The following is a 20,979-nucleotide window of genomic DNA, read 5'->3' on the forward strand; positions in this document are numbered from 1 at the left end:
GGAATACTTCTATGAATTTATCTTTCTCCACTTTAAATATATTTATATATCACAATACAAACACTTCAATTAGGTAAATTATTATGATCAATTATCACCCCCCCCATTTGCAACTTCCTTGTCACTCATTTAATTTCCATTTTATACATACACAAGAGAGTAAACACTTTCTCCTAACAAACAGATCAAAAAACTGGATCCAAAGGATCATACATTACTAGGCAGTATGTCAGTACTCTAGAAAACAGATTAAGCGTCCCATGGGTTTCCTATTGATAGAAAAAAAAATCTCAATTATATCTCTCCTATCGGTAAAAAAAAAAGCTTCAGAAATAAATACTGCTGGGGAGATCTCCCTCCCTGGTATCAAACAGACCTAAATTTATTAAATCTTTCTACCATATCAGAGGAAAAGCAAACAATACTCAGGTAGAAACAGTACTCAAAATCCTTATAAAGCACGACTGTCAATATTTTAAAAATTTCTTTATAATTTTTCCCTGCCTTGTGAAAATGTTTAAATAACAATAACTACCTCAAAAGCACAGATCTCTTTCTTGAGTGAACCTTGCAGATTTATGGTCAAAGAGCTAGGTTTTGAAAAAGCTGTTAACAGCTAACCAAAGTACAATGATAATACCATCATTCTGGCTGACAAACAATTTCCTTTAGAGAACAACATAATTCTCAAATTTGAAAATTCAAAAGAAAATAATGGACAACATTAAATTCTGAAACACATAAAAAAAACCCTAAGTAATGTAGGTTGAATAGGAAAAATATTAAAAATGAAGAACTCTGAGTTTTCTGTTAAGCAATAATCAATAGGCAATAAACACATGTAGTTATTTTTCTTACGCTTAAAGACTAATGGGAGATGAAGCCTCATCTCCCTAAAAACACAAAAGCTTTAGAGCTTGAGTTTTATTCAATCCTTTCCCCAAGAGAGAAGGAAATTTATTCATATAACACACTTCTGAAGATGAATATATATGTGAAAATTAAGTATAAATGATCTAATTAATTATGCTGCAAATAATTCCTTTTGCAACCTTACCTCTAACCTGAAACACTGACAATATGATATTTAAAATTAAGTCACAGAGCACCTACCTGTTTATACCACTGCTATCACTACAACCTAGACAACGTTCTCACCAGAGGATAAAATCCAGATAGCATTAAAGCATCTCCCAATTGCACTTGGAATCACATACTGAATAGCTGTCTGCTCAATGTTCTTTCACATAAGCACCTCATAATGTGTGTGGGCGGAACTGTGTTACACAAAATAGGTAAACACTATATAATTCTAAATTCTATTGGCTTAAGTCAGAATTCACTTTTCCCTCACCACCTCCCCCTAAGGAAGTCTGTGACCCAAAAGGGAATAAACGGAAGTAAGAGGAAGTACAAAACAATTTTTTAACACAGGCTTAATTTTAAGTTCTGGAATAAGGAATTTAAAAGAGAGTATTCTATTTCTCAAAAGCCCGAATGAACTCTATAAATATCAGAAGTATAGCTAAGATACTAAACCACCCTTTCATGATAATGTAACAGTCTATTTTAAAAGATTTAGTATACTACTCAGTGTCAGGAAATACTCCCATTTAAGAACACAGAAAATCAACATAAATTCATATAAATAGAAAGAATGTCCTCTTAGCACTATTAAATGAGTCAGATTTTTTTGGTCTGGTTGTTAAATACTATACTAGCCAGGCATAAAAATAGGTGAACATTCAATCACATTTTCAATTATCACACTGGCTTATTTTATTTTAAAGTATACAGCTTTATATTTAAAAATGAAATAATTTACATTCATTGGTACTCATGAACACGGAGAAAAGACAGCAGCACCCAAAGGACTGGGATTGACAAACTCCATCAAATAGCTACTAATAGTACCCTATTTACTGACTTGTGCTGCTCTCAGATTATTTCACTTGTAAACTTATGGTTTGCTACTCCAAATATACCCCCAACTTTTCTTAGGAAACGAAACATGTTTTCTTATGGTAAAGGGTTGTACATGGAACCAGTCTACTCTTCTACACAGCCAAAGGTGAACCTACTACTTTGTGCTTTCTTACACTGAAGATTTTTTTTTTAAGCATTCTAAAATTAAGTCACCAGAGTAAATACTGATTTGGATCTACTGTATTATGAATAAGCAAATCACCCACATTCCACCCATTATACTGATGTTGAACATGAGTCTAGGCGCTGATATTCTCTTATTAAATTCTTTAGCAGTCCTGAAGAGTAAGGACCCAGGGCCCAGGCCCTGCCTCCTCCTGTATTTCACTGAGAGCAACTCACTGTTTGCAACTGCCTACATGATTTGGACAGACATTAAAGGTTAAAGAACATAGAACTCCCCTCCCTAATTAAAACTCATGGCTAATTTTCTGCCTGGGAAGTTCTTTGGTCTTGGGGCTGTGCTGGGCTGGAACATGAAGTATTCAACCCTATCGTAAAAAGTAAAAACCCACTTTACCAGACTCTAAAGTTGATACTGATACCTCTGGTTCACAGCCACCTATGTAAATGGCTATCTAGACAAATTGAGACCTAATTCAATTACGTTATGGCTGCTTGTTACAATTTGCTAATTACACCTAATTGGAAAGTTAATAAGTGTCCTTGGTGACCTTAATTGGAATCTAAGCCCCACTTATAAACGTACTATATTTTAAGAAGTCATATAAAAATATTTTAGTGGCCCTAGTTTATATGCAAATCTTTCTCACAATGTGTCCACAGGACAACAGCTCTGGTTCACAGTAAGGCTCTGGTTTTTAAGAAGACATCATTGAAAGGACACCTTGTCATGTAATGCCTTGGCACAAAATGAACTATGCTCTTTTACAGCTGCAAGTCTACTTCTGTTGCTTCCCAGCATTCCATAACTGTGTCACATCCCATGAAGCTGCTATTCAGTAAATAAACTTAAGGTTTCTTTTGCTCATCCTCCTGGCAGCAGGATTACTAAGGTTGCTGTTAAATAAATCTGCTCAAGTATCCTCCCTTTATCCAATGTAAATACATGTCCAAACCAGGAAACATACCTGTAAAGATGATCTGGGCACATTCTAAGGCCTTGCTATTTGGTGATCCTGCCTTGTCATGTGATTCTAGCTGATGAAACTGCTCAAGAAGCCGGACATGACAAGTCCAATACTCATACCAAAGAGAATGTAGTTGTGACTTGACTCTTTGTCTCTTAATGAAATTCCACAATAAAACATGAGGACCTGCCATTCTTTAGACCAACATACTAACCCTCTTAATTTTGTGACTGTCATTTCTTGCTCAACCCATTGGACAACTGAGATATCAATAGCTCATATGTTATCATCAAACACTACCACAATGATTAAAAATAGAATATTAAGAATATAAAAATTCCTTGTGTATGTCAACCTCTGTGTTTATACCAATCTCCTGAGAATATATTTTTCTTAAAGAGCCCTAAGAAGGAGACATTAAAGAAGAAACCTCCATATTTTCTAAGTGATTATGATGAGATATTTTTATAATGGGACAAAGATCCAACTCATAAGGGAGCCAAGAATTAAATTCTAAGCTTTTCTTTCCCAATCTGAATTTTGACTAGGTATTTAACAATGATGTCTGAATACTAAGATCACAGGAGTCAGTCAAATACAAAATAAGACCACTTATACAACAAATACCTTTAAGTAGCTTTCTTGGTTGGTGGGGATCAATGCTACCAAATGGATCTGAATCTCATGACCTATCAAGCTTGGCTTATAGGTATCTTCTTTATCTTCCTCTACATTGTCTGAACCTCTGGCAATTACATCAGTTGAGCTCAGGGACCAATGAAAAACTTTCAGTGACCTGTAACCTTTTAAAAATCATTCCAGGAAAAAAAAAAACTAAAAGCAAAGTGCACTTACCTCACAATTTCTAGACCATTCAAGATGTTTCTTGTATTATATTTCTGTTTTTCTTCTTATTTGTAGTCTTGGTTTTAGTTTCACCTCTGATACAACTGCCCTCTGAGAGTTGCTCTTCTCTAATGATCCCTGAATACTTCCAAGGATTCAAAGAACTCACATCTCACAGTTCCTTTACTGTAGCCACACCCAGAGCAGGTATGTAAATTATTTTTTTCTTTAGTTTCAATTCATCGTTGATGTTAAAAGGTCATGTTCTGCTAACCCATAAGCAAATTCACATAGATAGCACTTGATATTTATAAGTCTTTACTGAAAATCTACATGTGGCCAGTTTTTTGCTTGCCAAACCCATCTAACTCCAGTCTTTTTGAGGATAGCTTTATTGGGTCTAAGATTTTTCAACAAGGCATCAATTCTTCCTTGTTAGAGGCAGGAAGAAAAAGCATAATTGGTGTTACTAATTCATAAAGTCACATTTTAGAGCTAGAAAGAACCTTAAGAATGTCATCCTGTTCTATTTGCTCAATTTTCATTTTGGTTCCCTCATTTTATAGATGAGAAAAATTTACATCCAGAGAGGCTAAGTTTTCTGATGAAGATGACAGGGCCAGGTAATGGAGCTAGCTAATAGATGTGTTTGACTCCTATGTAAGAACTTTTATTTCATTATAGCAATTTTGGAGGTGATACCACAAGTACTAGAGAACAGTGCAGTCAGCCAGTAAGTAACTCATACCTTCTATTATGTGGGCGTTAATATATGAAATGGCCAACAGTTCACCTTTAGCTCTATTCTTTGCTAATTAAAAATTATTTTAATTTTATGCCATAAACAGGAAGCTAAAATTTAGGCAAATAAACTAAAAGCTTGATGAAAGGCACAGCTGTAAATCTGTTTCATTTTGCTCACCAGATAGGCTATAACTCCCTCAACTGACTGTTCAGACTTGCACATTGTGAGTTCTGCTCACCTGGAAGCCTCCTTAGACAAGCAGATGAAATATAGACCTCGAAAGTACTACCATAGCAACATTTATATTCACAGTAGTACACTATCTAATCTAACTTGTACAGTCAGCTTATTTGAACACCATAATTACATGGAACCTTGAATAGGATATGAGATCTTATTGGTTTGTTCAGGTTGGTGTGATGCTCTGATATATCCCAGAGTAATCTGGGCAGAAGATTAAAAAGTATTTGCAAAGTCTCCTTGAGGAACTGGGGAAAAGGGAAGAAATATTAAACTCCCCAACTTGGGGAAGACCTAATATTCTCACAAATATTGGGAACTGCCAATTTCATGGGCCAGGCCCTCAATCTTGGGGCTTCTCTTTATGAAATTTATTCCTGCAAAGGAGAAGCTAAGTCTACTTATGATTATGCCTAAGTCAACCCCAGAGAACATCTTTTGTTGCTCATACGTGGCATCTCTTTCTCTCTAAGCCAACTCTATCAGGGGTGAAAATCTCCCTGGCAACATGGGACATGACCCTAGGGACAAGCCCAGCCCTGGCACTGTGGAATTGAGAAAGCCTTCTTGACCAAAAGGGGAAAGAGAAATGAAACAAAATGAAGTTTCAGCAGTTGAGAGATTTCAAATAGAGTTGTGGGGTCATTCTGAAGGTAATTCTTATGCAGTATATAGAAATTCCTTTAAAGTTTTTGGTATATTGGAGTAGCTAGAGGGAAATATCTGAAACTGTTGAACTGTGAACCAAAATAGCCTTGATTTTTGAAGATGACTGAATAACAATAGAGCTTTTAAGGTGTGACTGTGTGATTGTGAAAACCTTGTGACTGACACTTCCTTTACCCAATGTATGAACAAATGTGGAATAAAAAGAAAGGACAAAAAAATAAAATAATGGGGAGCAGGGTATGGAATGTTTTGAGTGTTCTTTTTCACTTTTTTTTTTTTTGGAGTAATGAAAATGTTCAAAACTCGAATGTGATGATGAATATACAGTTTTATGATAATAGTATGAACCACAATTATACAATTTGGATTATATGGTATGTGAATATATATCTCAATAAAATTGCATTAAAAAAGTACTACCATAGACAATCTACAGGATGGGAGAAAATTATTTGCAAATCATATATCTGATAAGGGAGTTTTATCCAGAATATATAAAGAACTCTCACAATTCAATAATAAAAACATAAACAATCTGGTTAAAAATGGGCAAGGCATCTGAATAAACATTTCTTCAAAGAAGATAAGCAAATGGACAATAAGGACATGAAAAGATGATGAGCCAATAGGGAAATGCAAATGAAAACCACAATGAATTCCACTTCACACCCACTAGGATGGCTATAATAAAACAGATAATAACAAGCATTGGCAAGGATGTGGAGAAACTAGAACCTGCATGAACATAAAATGTACTGCCATTTTGGAAAAAAATCTGGCAGTTCCTCAAAAGACGAGAGTTACAATATGACCTAGCAATTGTACTCATAAGTATATATCCAAGAGAAATGAAACATGTGTTCACACAAAAACTTGTATGCAAACATTCATAACAGTATTACTCATAACAAAGTAGAAAGAACCCAAATGGCCATCAAGTGATGAATGGATAAATAAATATGATAGATCCACACAATGGAACATTATTTGGCAATAAAAAGGAATGAGTTACATGCTACAACATGGATGAACTCTGAAGATGTATGCTAAGTGAAAGAAGCCAGTCACAAAAGATCATGTATTGTATTTCATTTATATGCAATGTCCAGAATATACCAACTCTGACAGAAAGTGTATTAGTGGCTGCTTAAGGCTAAGGGGCTCAGAAGTAATAGCTAAAGGATATGCAGTTTTCTTATAGGGGTGATAAAAATGTTCTAAAATTGACTGTGATAATGGTTGCACAACTCTGTGAACACACTGAAAACCAAAGAAGTGTATGTGTTAAGTGGGTGAAGCTTATGCAGGTAAACTATATCTCAATAAAGCTTTACAATAAATAAATCAATAAAAATAAAGCATTAGTATATTTCTTTAAAAACCCTACCATAAAAAAGAAGTACTGTCACAGACTCCAAGATCAGTGGATACTGGCATATGTTTGGAATTCAAATACTGATGTTTTATTTTTATTTTATTTTTATTGAGACATCTTCACACACATACAGCCTAACCAAAACATACAATTAAGGGCTCACAATATCATCCCAAAATTGTGTATTCATCACCATGATCATTTTTAGAACATCTGCATCACTCCAGAAAAAGAAATAAGAAAATAGAAAAAAAACCATACAACCCAAACCCCTTAGCCTTCCCTCATTAACTACTATTTCGATCTACCCAATCTTTTTACCCTTTATTCCCCTCCCATCATTTATTCATTTTTTTGTCATTTTTTTTTTAACTCATCTGTTCATACCCTTCATAAAGGAAGCGTCAGCCACTAGGTTTTCACCATTACATGGTCATATCGTAGAAGCTTTATAGTTACACACTTGTCTTCAAGAGTCAAGGCTATTGGAATACAGTTCAACAGTTTGTTATTTTCCTCTAACCACTCCAATATATACAAACTAAAAAGAGATATCTATATAATGCATAAGAGTAACTAACCTCCAAGATAACCTCTCGACTGTTTGAAATCTCTTAGCCACTGAAACCTTCTTTTGTCTCATTTCTCTCTTCCCCCTTTTGATAATAAGGCTTTCTAAATCCTATGATATCAGGTCCCAGCTCATTCCCGGGAATCATGTTCTATGTTGCCAGGGAGATTTACACCCCTGGGAGTCATGTCCCACATAAAGGGGAGACCAGTGAGTTCACCTGCAGAGTTGGTTCAGAGAGAGAGGCCACATCTGAATAATCAAAGAGGTTCTCTGGGGGTGGTAATCTTAGACATGATGATAAGTAAGCTTAGCTTCTTTGTAGGAAAAAGTTTCAACAGGGCAAGCCCCAAGATCAAGGGCTCAGCCTACTGATTTGGTTGTCCTTACTGTTTGTGAGAATATCAGGAATTCCCCAAATGGGAAAACTGAATACTTCCTCCTTTCTCTCCAGTCCCCTAAGGCGACTTTGCAAATACTTTATTTTCTGCCCAAATTACTCTGGGATATATCGGGCATCACACTAATCTGTACAAACCAGCAAGATCTTACGTCCTATTCAAGATTACATGTAATTACGGTGTTTGACTAAACTGAACATACAAGTTAAACAAGATTAATGTGCTACCCAAAATACAATTTTTGCATCAAATAAATACCCCTTCCTTTGGTCTCACATAGAAGGTGAAGTTTTAAAATACAGACCATATCATCCTTTACCCTGTATTTTTATTTACTTTAGCCCTATCCAGATCAGCTTCATTCATCTCTAGTCAAAATCTGATCACTTTTTCACAGTTGCTGTATGGGGTTAATGCTGACTTCTGTAGCTTCAGTGCTCTAACTGAGTCTCAGGTGTCACACACATAACAAGTTTCAGGGAACAACCAGATTATACACAAATAGCTCAGCATCTCAGAATTTAGAAATAACAGTTGCAACTCTGGAATAGATTTGACTGTTGTAAGAGTTTACAATCTAGGGACCTTTACAATAGGCACCGACCTGATAATCCATGCTCTTTTGAGTTCAATTTTCCAAGTTTGTATATCATAGTTAGTCCATATGAGTGAGGTATGAAAATATTTGTCTTTTTGCTTGCCATTTCATTCAAGATACTGTCCTCAAGGTTCATTCACCTAATTGTATGCCTCAGAACTTCACAACCACTGATCTTCTGAAGAGGAAATTTTAGAACTTGTGTAAGTTAAAAAAGAATCCTAGATATTGTAACTCCTACTTTTTCTTGAGCCAGAGAGACTGAGGAAAATTAATTATTTGAACATTCCATAAGATAATGTAAGTTTTCACAAATAAAGTTGACAACTTTCCAAAACCAACTGCTTTTTGGAACAGAAATCATGAAATTCACGATTAGGCATGAACTTTCAATCTCATATTCCATTGTAGTCTAGCTTTAATTATAGACATAAGTTTTTTGGTTCTTACTAATCTCTGCCATAATCTTACATCACCTCCAATAAATGCAACAGTATCAAATTAAGCTGTATATTCAAGTAAACAGCTCAATATAAATCCATGGCCAACAAAATATCATTTAATTCCTATGAGAACAAGGATGTTATCCAACTAACAGATTTGGTATTTAATCCAAATACCTGATCTTTTAATAATTACATAGCCTGTCCATCTATCTAGCTAATAGTTCTATTTGACTAAATAGCTAAAAATAAAAATTCTCGAATATTTCTAGAATACTAAACAATATCCCTCCTCTACAGTAGCCTTCTTCCAATCTTCTGAATTAGTACTTCCCATTAAGAGGTTATTAATGATTTTATCTACTAACAACAGCAATCGTCGGCTTCCCATGCAATTTAAATTAACTTAAATATTTGAGCAGTTCTCAAACTGAGGGCTGTGGTCTCCCTACTTCTAATTTTGGGCATCTGGAGTCACCAACAATTCAATTACTAACTCAACAAATATTATCAAACATTCACTACGATGTCAGCAGCTATGGGAGTTTTCAAACTAATAGAAAAGGTGTAACTCCTACACCACCATGTATTTCCTGCATGAAAAAGGTGTACATTAATCACCCCAACTCAAATCAGTATAGGACAAGTACCATATTAATACAAAAGACCATAGTGTTACACTTGAGTGGAATGGGATTCAGAAGTTTTGAGTTGGACCTTGGGAGACAGACTAGATTTTGGTAAGTAAAGAAAAGGCATTTCAATTGGAACAAACAGCCTAAGTCAAAACTAAAAAGGCAAGGGGAAAAATCATATTGTGTGCTCAGGAAAGAGTAAATCAGTAGGTTAACTGGAGTGAAAGGTCTGGGCAGGAGAACAATAAACAGCGTGTGAAAATCAAGGACCATATCTTTGTAAGCTCAGTGACTATCACCGGCATTGAATAAATGTTTAATAACTGAATGAGATACAGCAGGACAGGTATAGAGGCACTTTATATAGTGGGCCTTAAGAGTCAGTGTAAAGAACTTTACTCAAGAATTAATCAAAAACTTTTAAGCAAGGTTTCAAAAGGGGAAGAAAATATATATTTATCTATTATATACCACATACTAAGAACTTTACATATATTAAACTCAATTTTCACAACTGTCCTATCACAAATGAGAAAATTAGGCCAAAAAACTCGCTCAAGGTCATTTAGAAATAAACAAAGCATATGTTGTTTCCACCATTCCAGGAAGGAATGAAGGAAAGAAGAAAGAAAGGGAAGGAAGAAGGAGAGGGGGAAAGGGGGGGCAAGGTGAGAGGAAGGGAGAGAGGAAGGGAAGAGGGGAGGGAGGAAGGGCAGCGGGCAGGGAAGAAGGGAGGAAGGAGGGAAGGGAGGAAGGCAGGGAGGAAGGAAGGAAGGAAGCAAGCAAGCAAGCAAGCAAGCAAGCAAGCAAGCCAGGGTCTAGGATAAAAATAATCTACCAAATTTAAAATTTTAATCTGTTTGACTACATTATGGTAAACTGGGTTTTTGCCAAATTTGGGTAATATATTTGGGATAGTCTGACTTAAAATATAGGCTAGGTAGCAAACATAAAAGTGACTTGGAGAATTCTTGGGCAGTCATTTCAAAGAAAACATTATACTTCAGAAAAGATTAAACTGACAGGAGAGGTCAATCTGAAGACTGGGAGGAAAAGGTATGCAATGTACATTAATTAAGATGAAACAGATCATGTAACCCACAAACTGAAAGCCATAAAAGACATACACAGCTTGTCCCCTCTTCCAGTACTAATTCTCCTCAAATATCTGGTGATTTTTACAATTTATCATGAAAATCTAATACTGATAAATGCTGGAAGCTCATGTGGGTTCCCTTGCCATTTGAGTATGTTATTGCTCAATTTCTCTCATAGGGGAAAGAAGCGCTTTCCCTTGGGGTCACCAGATAGGAATAGGTTTGCACCCTTCCTTTTTCTCAGGGTGAATCAATCAAGAACAGACCAATAATAACAGGGCTTTCTCTTTGGGTCAAATAGGTAGAATGGCTGTTTCAAGAGGGTAAACATGTTAAAGGAATAAGAAACTGTATATGATGCTGGAGGAGACTATTTAAAACTAGCCAGATCAAAACTGATCAGAAGAAACCTCAGTTTAATGTTGCATTTGGTGTTCATATTTTTGGATATGGAGAACCAGAACAAATTTGATTAAGCAAAATTAAAGGTATCACTCATCAATCATGATTCTTAATATCTGCATCCTAGGGTAGTTCCTAAAAAGTATAATTGCTGATGCCCTTATTTTATATACTGACAATAAGAGAAAATTTCTTTACACTTTATTCTTTCAACAATGGATAGACTACCAGGACCTCAAAAAAAAAAATTCCCTTAAAACATGTTAATTTATAAAAGCCCAGACTGTTATGGAGCCTTTTTGTTGCTATTTATTGAAAAACAACAATAACAAAACCAGGGGAAAATGTTTATGCAAAATCCATTTAATTCCATGACATTAATAAGGGATTTGTAAACTTTTCATAGAGGCATGATTCTGTACAAAATTTTCTGGGAGATGATCATAGTGTCACTGCAATGTTTCCTAAAGAATGTTAGGTGAGTCAAGTTTTAACATTAATGACTTGAATTAGAAGTGGATATCCTCTGGAATTTTCATTTGTTGTGTTAGAACTGTTAGAATTACATTCATTTAATATTGTTTTAACTAACCATCTACTTTCAAAGATACCTTCACTCTAAAAATTAGCAATTTTGCTAACCACCATTCTTTTAAAAAAAAAATCTTCAAATTTTTAATAAAGTCCAAGAGAAAATATTGTTTGTTTTATGAAAACTGAATTTAGAGTCAGAATTACATCAATTATTCTATAAAACAAAGTGTTCTCACATGAGTATTCATTAGTTATGTTGGTTTCAGAGATTTGGGACAAAAATCCAGTGATCTGGGAGCAAACATCTCAGTAGATCTTAACTACAAATGGCTTTTCCCTGAAGCTCATCTGAATTGGCTTTACAATTTCTTAACCATAGTTCTTTTCTTTGCTGTAAAAAAATTACTACAGGGCGGGCCGCGGTGGCTCAGCGGGCAAAGTGCTTGCCTGCTATGCCGGAGGACCTCGGTTCGATTCCCGGCCCCAGCCCATGTAACAAAAAACGGAAAAACAAAATACAATAAAACAAGAAAATGTTTAAAAATGTTTCCCTTTCTTCCTTCCTTCTATCCTTCCTTCCTTCTCTCTGTCTTTCCTTTAAAAAAAAAAAAAAAAAAAAAAAAAAAAAAAAAAAAAAAAAAAAAATTACTACACTTACACTTGGAACTAACCTGGAAAATCTAGGTTGTTGCATCAATTAATTAGAAAGTTGGAATTTAGGTTCCCTCTACATTTGTAAGAACTCACCACTATACAGGAATAGATCATCTTTTAAAAACTAGTTCTACATCCTACTTTTTTCCAATTGATCATCTCAGATAAAAACAGCTTCTATGTAATTTATTCTAAATTATCAACCTCAGCTACCTGAAAAGAAAGACTTCTGTTTAACTGAGCTCGCTTTGAGTAATTTCAGCTCAGGCCATAATGTGGTAGATGAACATAACCAGTTTTCTTCACACTTAAAACTGAGAACTTATTTGTGTCAAAGCTAAAATACCAAGGTGTGTGTAATGTGTGTGTGTGGAGGGGGGTGGAGTGCTGGTGCAAAGCCCAGAGTAATACAGCATTTCCTTGAAATTTTTAAAATTCAAATTAGCTCAGTAAACATTCAGGGAGTAACTACTCTGTGGTCTGATACTGGAGCAAGATTTATAAATACAAAGATGAATGAGAAGTATTCCTATCTTAAAGGAGGTAATAAAATAAGGAGAAACAATTTTTTCCATAGAATTTTTGAGATTTCCTATTTTTAATCACATAGTACATAAGTTTTGTAAGCAAATAAAGTTATACATGATCAAATTTCTATGCTTTTAAAATAAGTGATCAGATTTACAAATGTACTTTTTAAAAGTACTGTATACATTTCAAATGCTGCCAACATTCTCCCACTTAAGAGCATTCTGTTTTTTTTTACAGGACTGCAAAATTTCTTAAAATTATACATTTAAAATATATATTTTTATTGGGAAATAGTCACACAGTCAATGGCTTACTATATCATCACATAACTGTGTATTCATCACCATGATCATTTTTAGAACATTTGCATTACTCCAGAAAAAGAAATAAAGAGAAAAAGACACATACATTCCATATTCCTTATCTCCCCTCTCATTGACCTATTTCAATCTACCCAATTTTTTTTTACCCTTTATCCCCCCTATTATTTATTTATTTATTATCCTTTTTTTTTTTTTTAACTCATCTGTCCATACCATGGATAAAAGTGAGCGTCTCAATCACATGGTTGGTCACATTATAAAAGCTATATGCTATACAATTGTCTTTAAGAATCAAGGTTACTGGAACACGGTTCAACAATTTCAGATTCTTCCCTCTAGTCATTTCGACATACCAAAAACTAAAAAATGTATCTATATAATGCATAAGAATAACCTCCAGGATAACTTCTTGACTCTGTTTGGAATCTCTCAGCCACTGAAACTTTCTTTTTTGTCTCATTTCTCCTTCCCTTTTTGGTCAAGAGGCTTTCTCAATCCATGAAGTTAGGTCCAGGCTGATCCCAGGAGTCATGTCCCACATAGAGGGGAAGGCAGTGAGTTCACCTGTAGAGTTGGCTTAGAAAGAGAGAGGCTACATCTGAGCAACAAAAGAAGTTCTCTGGGGAACACTCTCAGGCATAATTATAAGAAGGCTTAGCTTCTCCTTTGCAAGGAGTAAGTTTCATAAGGGCAAGCCCCAAGATTTAGGGCTCTGACTTTTAAATTGGTTCTCTCCCAAGCAAAAAATGTTTAATTGGTACAAAACTTATATTCAGACTAGTGCATTTCCTAATATAGCTTATGTGGACAGTTTGATAGAATACCATAGCACTTGGAACCTTGCGTAGGGCATGAGACTTTTTAGATTTGTCCAGAATGATGCCCAGATAAATCCCAGAGCGATTTGAACAGTGAATAGAGAAGTATTTGCAGAGTCCCCTATGGAGAATGGTGAGAAAGGGGGAAAATTCAACTCCCCAAGTGGAGAATTCTTGATATTCGCAGAGGCAGTGGGGACAGCCAAAGCAATAGGCCGAGCCTCCAATCTTGGGGTTTGTTCATATGAAACTTAATCCCGCAAAGAACAGGCTAAGCCTACTTAAAATTAGGCCTAAGAGTCGCCCCGAAGAGAACCTCTTCTGTTGCTCAGATATGGCCTCTCTCTCTAGCCAATATCACAAGCAAACTCACTGCCCTCTCCCTGTCTACGTGGGACATGACTCCCAGGGGTGTGTGGCCCTTCCTGACAATGTGGGACAGAAATCCTGTAATGAGTTGAGACTCAGCATCAAGGGATTGAGAAAAACCCTAGAATGAGCTGAGACTCAGCATCAAGGGATTGAGAAAACCTTCTCCACCTAAAGGGGGAAGAGCGAAATGAGACAAAATAAAGTGCCAATGGCTGAGAGATTCCAAACAGAGTCGAGAGGTTATCCTGGAGGTTATTCTGATGCATTAAATAGATATCACCTTGTTACATTCCATTCCAAGATGTAATGGAAAGGCTGGAGGGAACTGCCTGAAAATGTAGAGCTGTGTTTCAGTAGCCCTGTTTCTTGAAGAATGTTGTATAATGATATATATAGCTGTCACAATGTCACTGTGTGACTGCAAAAACCTTGTGTCTGATGCTCCTTTTATCTACCTTATCAACAGACAAGTAAAACCTATGGAATAAAAATAAATAATAGGGGGAACAAATGTTAAAATAAATTTAGATTGAAATGCTAGTCATCAATGAAAGGGTGGGGTAAGGGGTATGGTATGTATGATTTTTTTTCTGTTGTCTTTTTATTTCTTTTTCTGAATTGATGCAAATGTTCTAAGAAATGATCATGAGGATGAATATGCAACTATGTGATGATACTGTGAATTCCTGATTATATATGTAGGACGGAATGATCATAAGTTAAGAATGTTTGCATGTTTGTTTGTTATATATATATATATTTAAATTAGAAATTAAAAAACATATATTGGTTATCTCCACTACTTGCAAGAATATCAGGAATTCCTCAGATGGGGAAGTTTAATATTTCCTCCTTTCTCCCCAGTCCCCTAAGGGGACTTTGCAAATTCTTTTTTATTCTCTGCCCAAATTACTGTGGGATGTATACGGGCATCACACTAACCTGTACAAACCAACAAGATCTCATGCCCTATTCAAGATTCAATGTAATTATAGTGTTGGAAATTATACATTTTTAATGAAAGTCACAGATTGAGCTGAACTAATGTGACATCTGCAATGAGTTTTCTTCTGTTTCTAATTCTGACTTTGTTTTTGTTTTTATCTTCTTCCCTCTACTAGAGTTTTATTGTAGAGTACATGACAGTATGTTCAAATTTCTACACATATCTTTGAATTTCATATACCTTGCAATTCTTAGGCAGTTTCTCCTCTATTAATATTTTCATATATTAACACTTTTCAGAACATGGGTTCTGTATAAGTTAACATAATTACTTTTCATTAAATAGAAATATAAATAAGGTTCTAATTAACATGCTGTACTTTCCCTTTAAAGACCCTAACATGGAAATAATATTCCTTTTTTTTTGTATCTATAAGCTTGGTGGATTTTTACTCTTTTTTAACCTTTGACTATAGAATATTTAGTCTACCACCATCACTGTGTTTACTGAGCCAATTATATATAAGGACAAATAGTAAAGCTTCCTATTCATTCCAGCTAAATCAATTAGGTTATTTACACATTTACTGAACACTTGACAAAAGTTCCTGCTTTTTAAAAAATAAAGGTCTATTCTGTTTTTTGAAAAAGGCTGGGTTCTCAAATTCACTGTATTACTTTGGAACTCTTGCATTTCATTTGCCTTCAATATCGTGTGGGTAGAAAAAGAGACCAAGACATTCAGTACAAAATGAGAAGTCAAGGAAATTTTTAGACAGCAATAAACTGTGAAAATCACTTAAACTTACTGTCAGAACAATCTTTTGTGGAAAAGTATAAATATATGCATTTTAATATACTGCTGGTATTTCATTTTAAAATATTAGGCTGAGAACACTATAAATTCAGAGATCTTATCTGTTTAAACTAATTTGGGGTCTTTTCCATATAACTCAATAAACTGCAATTAGAACCATATCAAATAGGTTTTGTTTAACTGATTTTCTTAACACTCTTTAAAAAACAAGAGCTTATTTGAAGACTTAAATGGTTAATGACTTACAAATATACTGATTCCCTTTTTAGTGATTAGAAAAATGTCTGCAGGAAATATTTATTCTTTTTATAAACTTTCCATGACAACTCATTTAAGTCACAGTGTATTTTGGAAAGCCTACTTTAAAGAAACATCCTGTATTTGTAAAATGTACTAAGACCTGTATAAAAAAACAAATAAATACACTGCCACTGCCGATTCTAGATGTAGAATACATGGCCTAAAACTTCTAGATTCGCTGATCTACAAAGAATTTTTTTATGACTCTAATGTTAGAAGATTAAACTAGTACTTTCTATAGGCAATGTATGTACTAAGTTTTCATGCAAATCACTGCTTACTCTCATGAGAGAAACAATCGAGTATTTAAAGAAATGATTCTCAAATCAATTCAAATTCTTTTCAATTTTTCTCCGAATTTAAAGTCACATGGCTGTTTCTCTCTATATCACAAAACACATTTTTTTTAAAAATGTGAACTGAACGCTTAAATGCTCAGGAAACAATAATTGTTGGTTAATGTTATCATTATTCAGCTGTAAAAACCAACTCTGCTAATGTGTTAGAGCTATTAGAAATGCCTTTTCTAATCAAGAAGTCTCACCTTATTCCCCAACTAGATATAAACTTTTTTGGGCTACTATAGTTTATCTGGAATTTTTTTATGCACCTTACATCCAGTTCTGAGTTATGCATGATCTTGTACTCTCTTCCATTAAAACTGAAAAGGGAGAGACTGTCTTACTCACATCACAGCATTTAATATTAAAGGTATAAAGGTAAAGAAAAGGTTAAAATAAATGTTAAATTAGATCGTATGGCATCTTTGTTTTAATTTGGTGGGTAAAACATAAATATTTCTATGGTGTCAAGCAATTAAAAAAAAATAAATTTCCTAAAGATGGTACAATGTTGTAGCCTTCTGGAAATGGATGGACTTATTCATACACACATTAAGATAATAGAAAATAGGAGGGGCTACCAAAATGATTATAGAAATTGAACTGTATTGTTTTCCATTTCATTTAATAATAAAATGGGTATCTTATTTTCCTTTTCATTAAGAATCCATTTTTCATTTTCTTACTAAAATCAGTCACAGAACTCAACACATAAAGCCTTTGTTACCGCCCTTCATCCTCCCTACTCCTACTCTCTCTCTCCCCAAGGCCCTGAACGTCTAAGACAGAACCTTGGTCATGGTTCTTTATAAATTTCTTGGTACAAAGCCCAGTCTACTTCAGGCATTAAGGAAAGTGTTAACGTAGAAAAATATGCTAATCTAGTTATAAAGCAATGCCCTATACCACAAGAGCTAGTTATCAACAAATCTGATTACTTAATTGGAAAAGTAATAGTATGATATTTGTTAAAGTAGCAACAAATCTGAAATTTTAATACATTCTCAAAACTTTTCAGAGATCACTAGTTCCAGCAATTCTCATTTCATATATTGCTTTCAAACAGTAATTTGGAAATGAATTCATATAAATCCAAAATTAGCACTAAATACTAAATCAGTAAAAGAAACAAAAACCTGGAAAAACAAAAGCTGCTTTTTACTGAATATTAACTGTTAAAAAGGAAAAGGTCAAATGTTTGCAAGATCTATTTTCTGTTGCCCAGCAAACATTCACCTTTCCTCTGCTAAAATGGTATCTTCATCTCCTTTTTGGGATAAAAGCCTCTTTTACTTTCAGTCCATGTGTACCTGGTAGGGTTGACTATACCCTCAAACTCGATGACTGGGCATGTGGCTCAGTCTTGGAAAATCAGAGCTACACAAAGGAAGTAGGACACAATGGGAGATGGAATATGACTGTGTCAAAGCCAATTAAATGTGGTGAGATTTTTCTGGACCTTCTAGGAAAAAGAGGGCCATTCTTTCCAGCTGCATATGATCCTATGAGAACTTAGGGGATGAATGGGCTGAAGTTATATTTTGCTCATGTAAGGTTGCAGATAAGGCCAATACCAAGGAAACCATGCTAAGAAATATACAGGAACTCAACCCTGATATTACCTGAGCCTTGGGTAATAGCTAATAAATGGTAGAAACTGCATTTACCCTGGACTCGTTACATAAACCAGTGTTTCCTTTTTTCCCTGTAAACCAATTTGAATTGTTTTATGTTACAACAGCCCTAAGTGATCTATCAATTATTTTAAATGTGTGTTTACCCAAAAGTAAATCCATTATTTTTTAATTTGGAACAGAATTTAGTTCTAAAAACAAGATAAAAATAGACTCTGCTCTTCATAGTCGATTCTGGTTTTTAAAAATTCACCCTTACCTACTCCCGCCCCCACTACCCCAAGTTCAAAGGCTACAAAACTTTATATCTTGTGACTTTATATTGCCTTAAATACAAAGGAAAAATTTTGCCACAAAGGAATAAAAAGTTCACAATGGAAAATAGAAAGCAACAAGTAATTGGCGGTGGGGTGGGGGTGGGATCATCTATAGGAGTTTTAAATAGTATCCAGATATGCTTTTTTACTAGAAGTCTAAATGTGTCAGACTCTGATGCTTATAAAACTAAGCATATACAGCTACCTATAGAATCTAATACAAAGACATCAAAATACGAAAACCAAAGTTCCTATTCAAAAAACTTTTTCAAAGTTAAAAATGTCAGGAAACTCCTTAGAAAATTGAAATATCTTAGACTTTTTAAAAGCAGGCAAATTATTTCCTAATATAACTTAAATGGACAGGTTAATTGAACACCATAAGTACACAGAACCTTGAATAGGGCATGAGATTTTGTAGGTTTGTCCAGCATGATGCCCCGATAAACCCCAAAGTGATCAATACGCCAAGCTCTCAATCTTGGGGTTTGTTCCTATGAAACTTATTCCCGCAAAGGACAGGCTAAATCTACTTAAAATCAGGCCTAAAAGTCACTCCCAGAGAACCTCTTTTGTTGCTCAGATGTGGCCTATCTCTCTCTCAGCCAACACCGCAAGCAAATTCATTGCCTTCCCCCTCTCTACGTGGGACATGACTCCCAGGGATGTAAACCTCCCTGACAACGTGGGACAAAAATCCTAGAATGAGCTGGGACTCAGCATCAAGGGACTGGGAAAGTCTTCTCGACCGAAAATCTCTCAGTGGCTGAGAGATTTCAAATAGAGTCAAGAGGTTATCCTGGAGGTTATTCTCATGCATTATATAGATATGTTATTTTCAGTTTAAGGTATATTAGAGTCTGGAGGGAAGTGCCTGAAACTGTAGAGCTGTGTTCCAGTAGCCATATTTCTTGAAGATGACTGTATAATAATACAGCTTTAGCAATCTGATTGTGTGATTGTGAAAGACTTGTGTCTGATGCTCCTTTTATCTATGGTATGGACAGATGAGTTAAAAAAAAATGGATTAAAAATAAAGAAATAATAGGGGGAACAAATGTTAAAATAAATTGAGTAGATTGAAATACTAGTGATCAATGAAAGGGAGTGGTAAGTAGTATAGAAAAAAATAGAGGGAACAAAGGCTAAAATATATTGGGTTCCAGTGCCTGCCCAGGCAAAAAGAAAAAAAAAAAAAAATTGGGTAGATGGAAATACTGGTGGTCAATGGGAGTGAGAGGTAAGGAGTATAGTATGTATGAGTTTTTTCTTTTTTCTTTCCCTGGAGTGACGTAAATGTTCTAAGAAATGATCGTGGTGATGAATATACAACTATATAATATTGGGAGCCACTGATTATATACCAAGTATGGAATGTCCATATGTTAAGAATGTTCGTGTTTGCATGTTGTTTTGCTTGGTCAATAAAAATATAAAAAAGCAGGCAAATTACTACATAATTTCAAAAGAGGTAACAATTAATCATATTCATAAAAAATCTTGATTTTAAGCACAGTACACGCACAGGACAAGTTATTGAGCCCACAAGTCACTCTGAAAACATTTAGTAAAAGAAGTTTTAATAGAATCAAGTAAATCACAAGTACAAAAATCACCATAAGAGTATTAAAAGAAAACTAGTACCTGCCCCACTTTCTAGGGATTTTGGTGACAATTATTACCAGGAAAGGGTGAAAAACAATGCACATAGAATAAGATGGAATTAAGATACATACACTTATAGTTCTCCAAACTTGCTGAAATGTGTTTTTTACCTGCATATTTTAGATCTTCTGTACTGAGTCCACAAATACAAGAATATTTTAAGCACCAGGTATAAGTACTGGAATGAATTACATTTATAATCACATTGAGACTATTCATATAGACTCTATGCAAGAAGATGATACTAATTATTATTACATGAGATGAAACAATATACAGTGGCTAAAAGGAGTTCTAGAGCCAGAATGTTTATATTTGACTCCTGACATTGACATTAAATAGTTGTATGACCTGGACCAACCTCACTGAGGCTCAGTTTTCTCATCTGTAAATCTAAAATAACAATAATGACAGGAATAATTAACACATATGTAGTGCTAATCATAAGTGTCAGGCATTTTTCAATTTTTAAAGAGCTCTATATACTTCTTAAATCCTAATATTGTTCTTAGGAGATAAGTAATATTTTATACTATACTATACCACAATACACTATACATCTATTTATAGTTGAGGAATTTAAGGCCTCAAATTGCCCAATGTCACACAGCTAATAAGTGGTAGGACAG

The 20,979-nt window shown here is 34.7% G+C and overlaps 1 protein-coding gene and 1 long non-coding RNA gene across 7 annotated transcripts in view; one reads left to right on the forward strand and one right to left on the reverse strand.

Moving 5' to 3' along the window:
- Nucleotides 1-20,979, reverse strand: part of PELI1 (pellino E3 ubiquitin protein ligase 1) — a 68,462-nt gene that overhangs the window by 24,634 nt on the left and 22,849 nt on the right. The window contains exon 1 of one of the 5 annotated variants that reach the window (XM_077134384.1): nt 1,114-5,017. The exons of the other annotated variants lie outside the window; for them this stretch is intronic. The gene's annotated coding sequence lies outside the window, so the exon portion shown is untranslated. Of the gene's footprint in view, nt 1-1,113; nt 5,018-20,979 lie in introns of those variants that run through there. 5 annotated transcript variants of the gene reach the window in all.
- LOC143660900 (uncharacterized) overlaps nt 1-20,979 on the forward strand; it is a 32,113-nt gene that overhangs the window by 6,783 nt on the left and 4,351 nt on the right. Inside the window, exons 3-4 of one of the 2 annotated variants that reach the window (XR_013164302.1) lie at nt 3,999-4,130; nt 4,490-4,813. This is a non-coding gene — a long non-coding RNA (uncharacterized LOC143660900). Of the gene's footprint in view, nt 1-3,998; nt 4,131-4,489; nt 4,814-20,979 lie in introns of those variants that run through there. The other variant, XR_013164301.1, reaches the window with a different exon arrangement.

This window comes from Tamandua tetradactyla, chromosome 17 (assembly GCF_023851605.1).
Source record: "Tamandua tetradactyla isolate mTamTet1 chromosome 17, mTamTet1.pri, whole genome shotgun sequence".
NCBI lineage: Eukaryota > Metazoa > Chordata > Mammalia > Pilosa > Myrmecophagidae > Tamandua > Tamandua tetradactyla.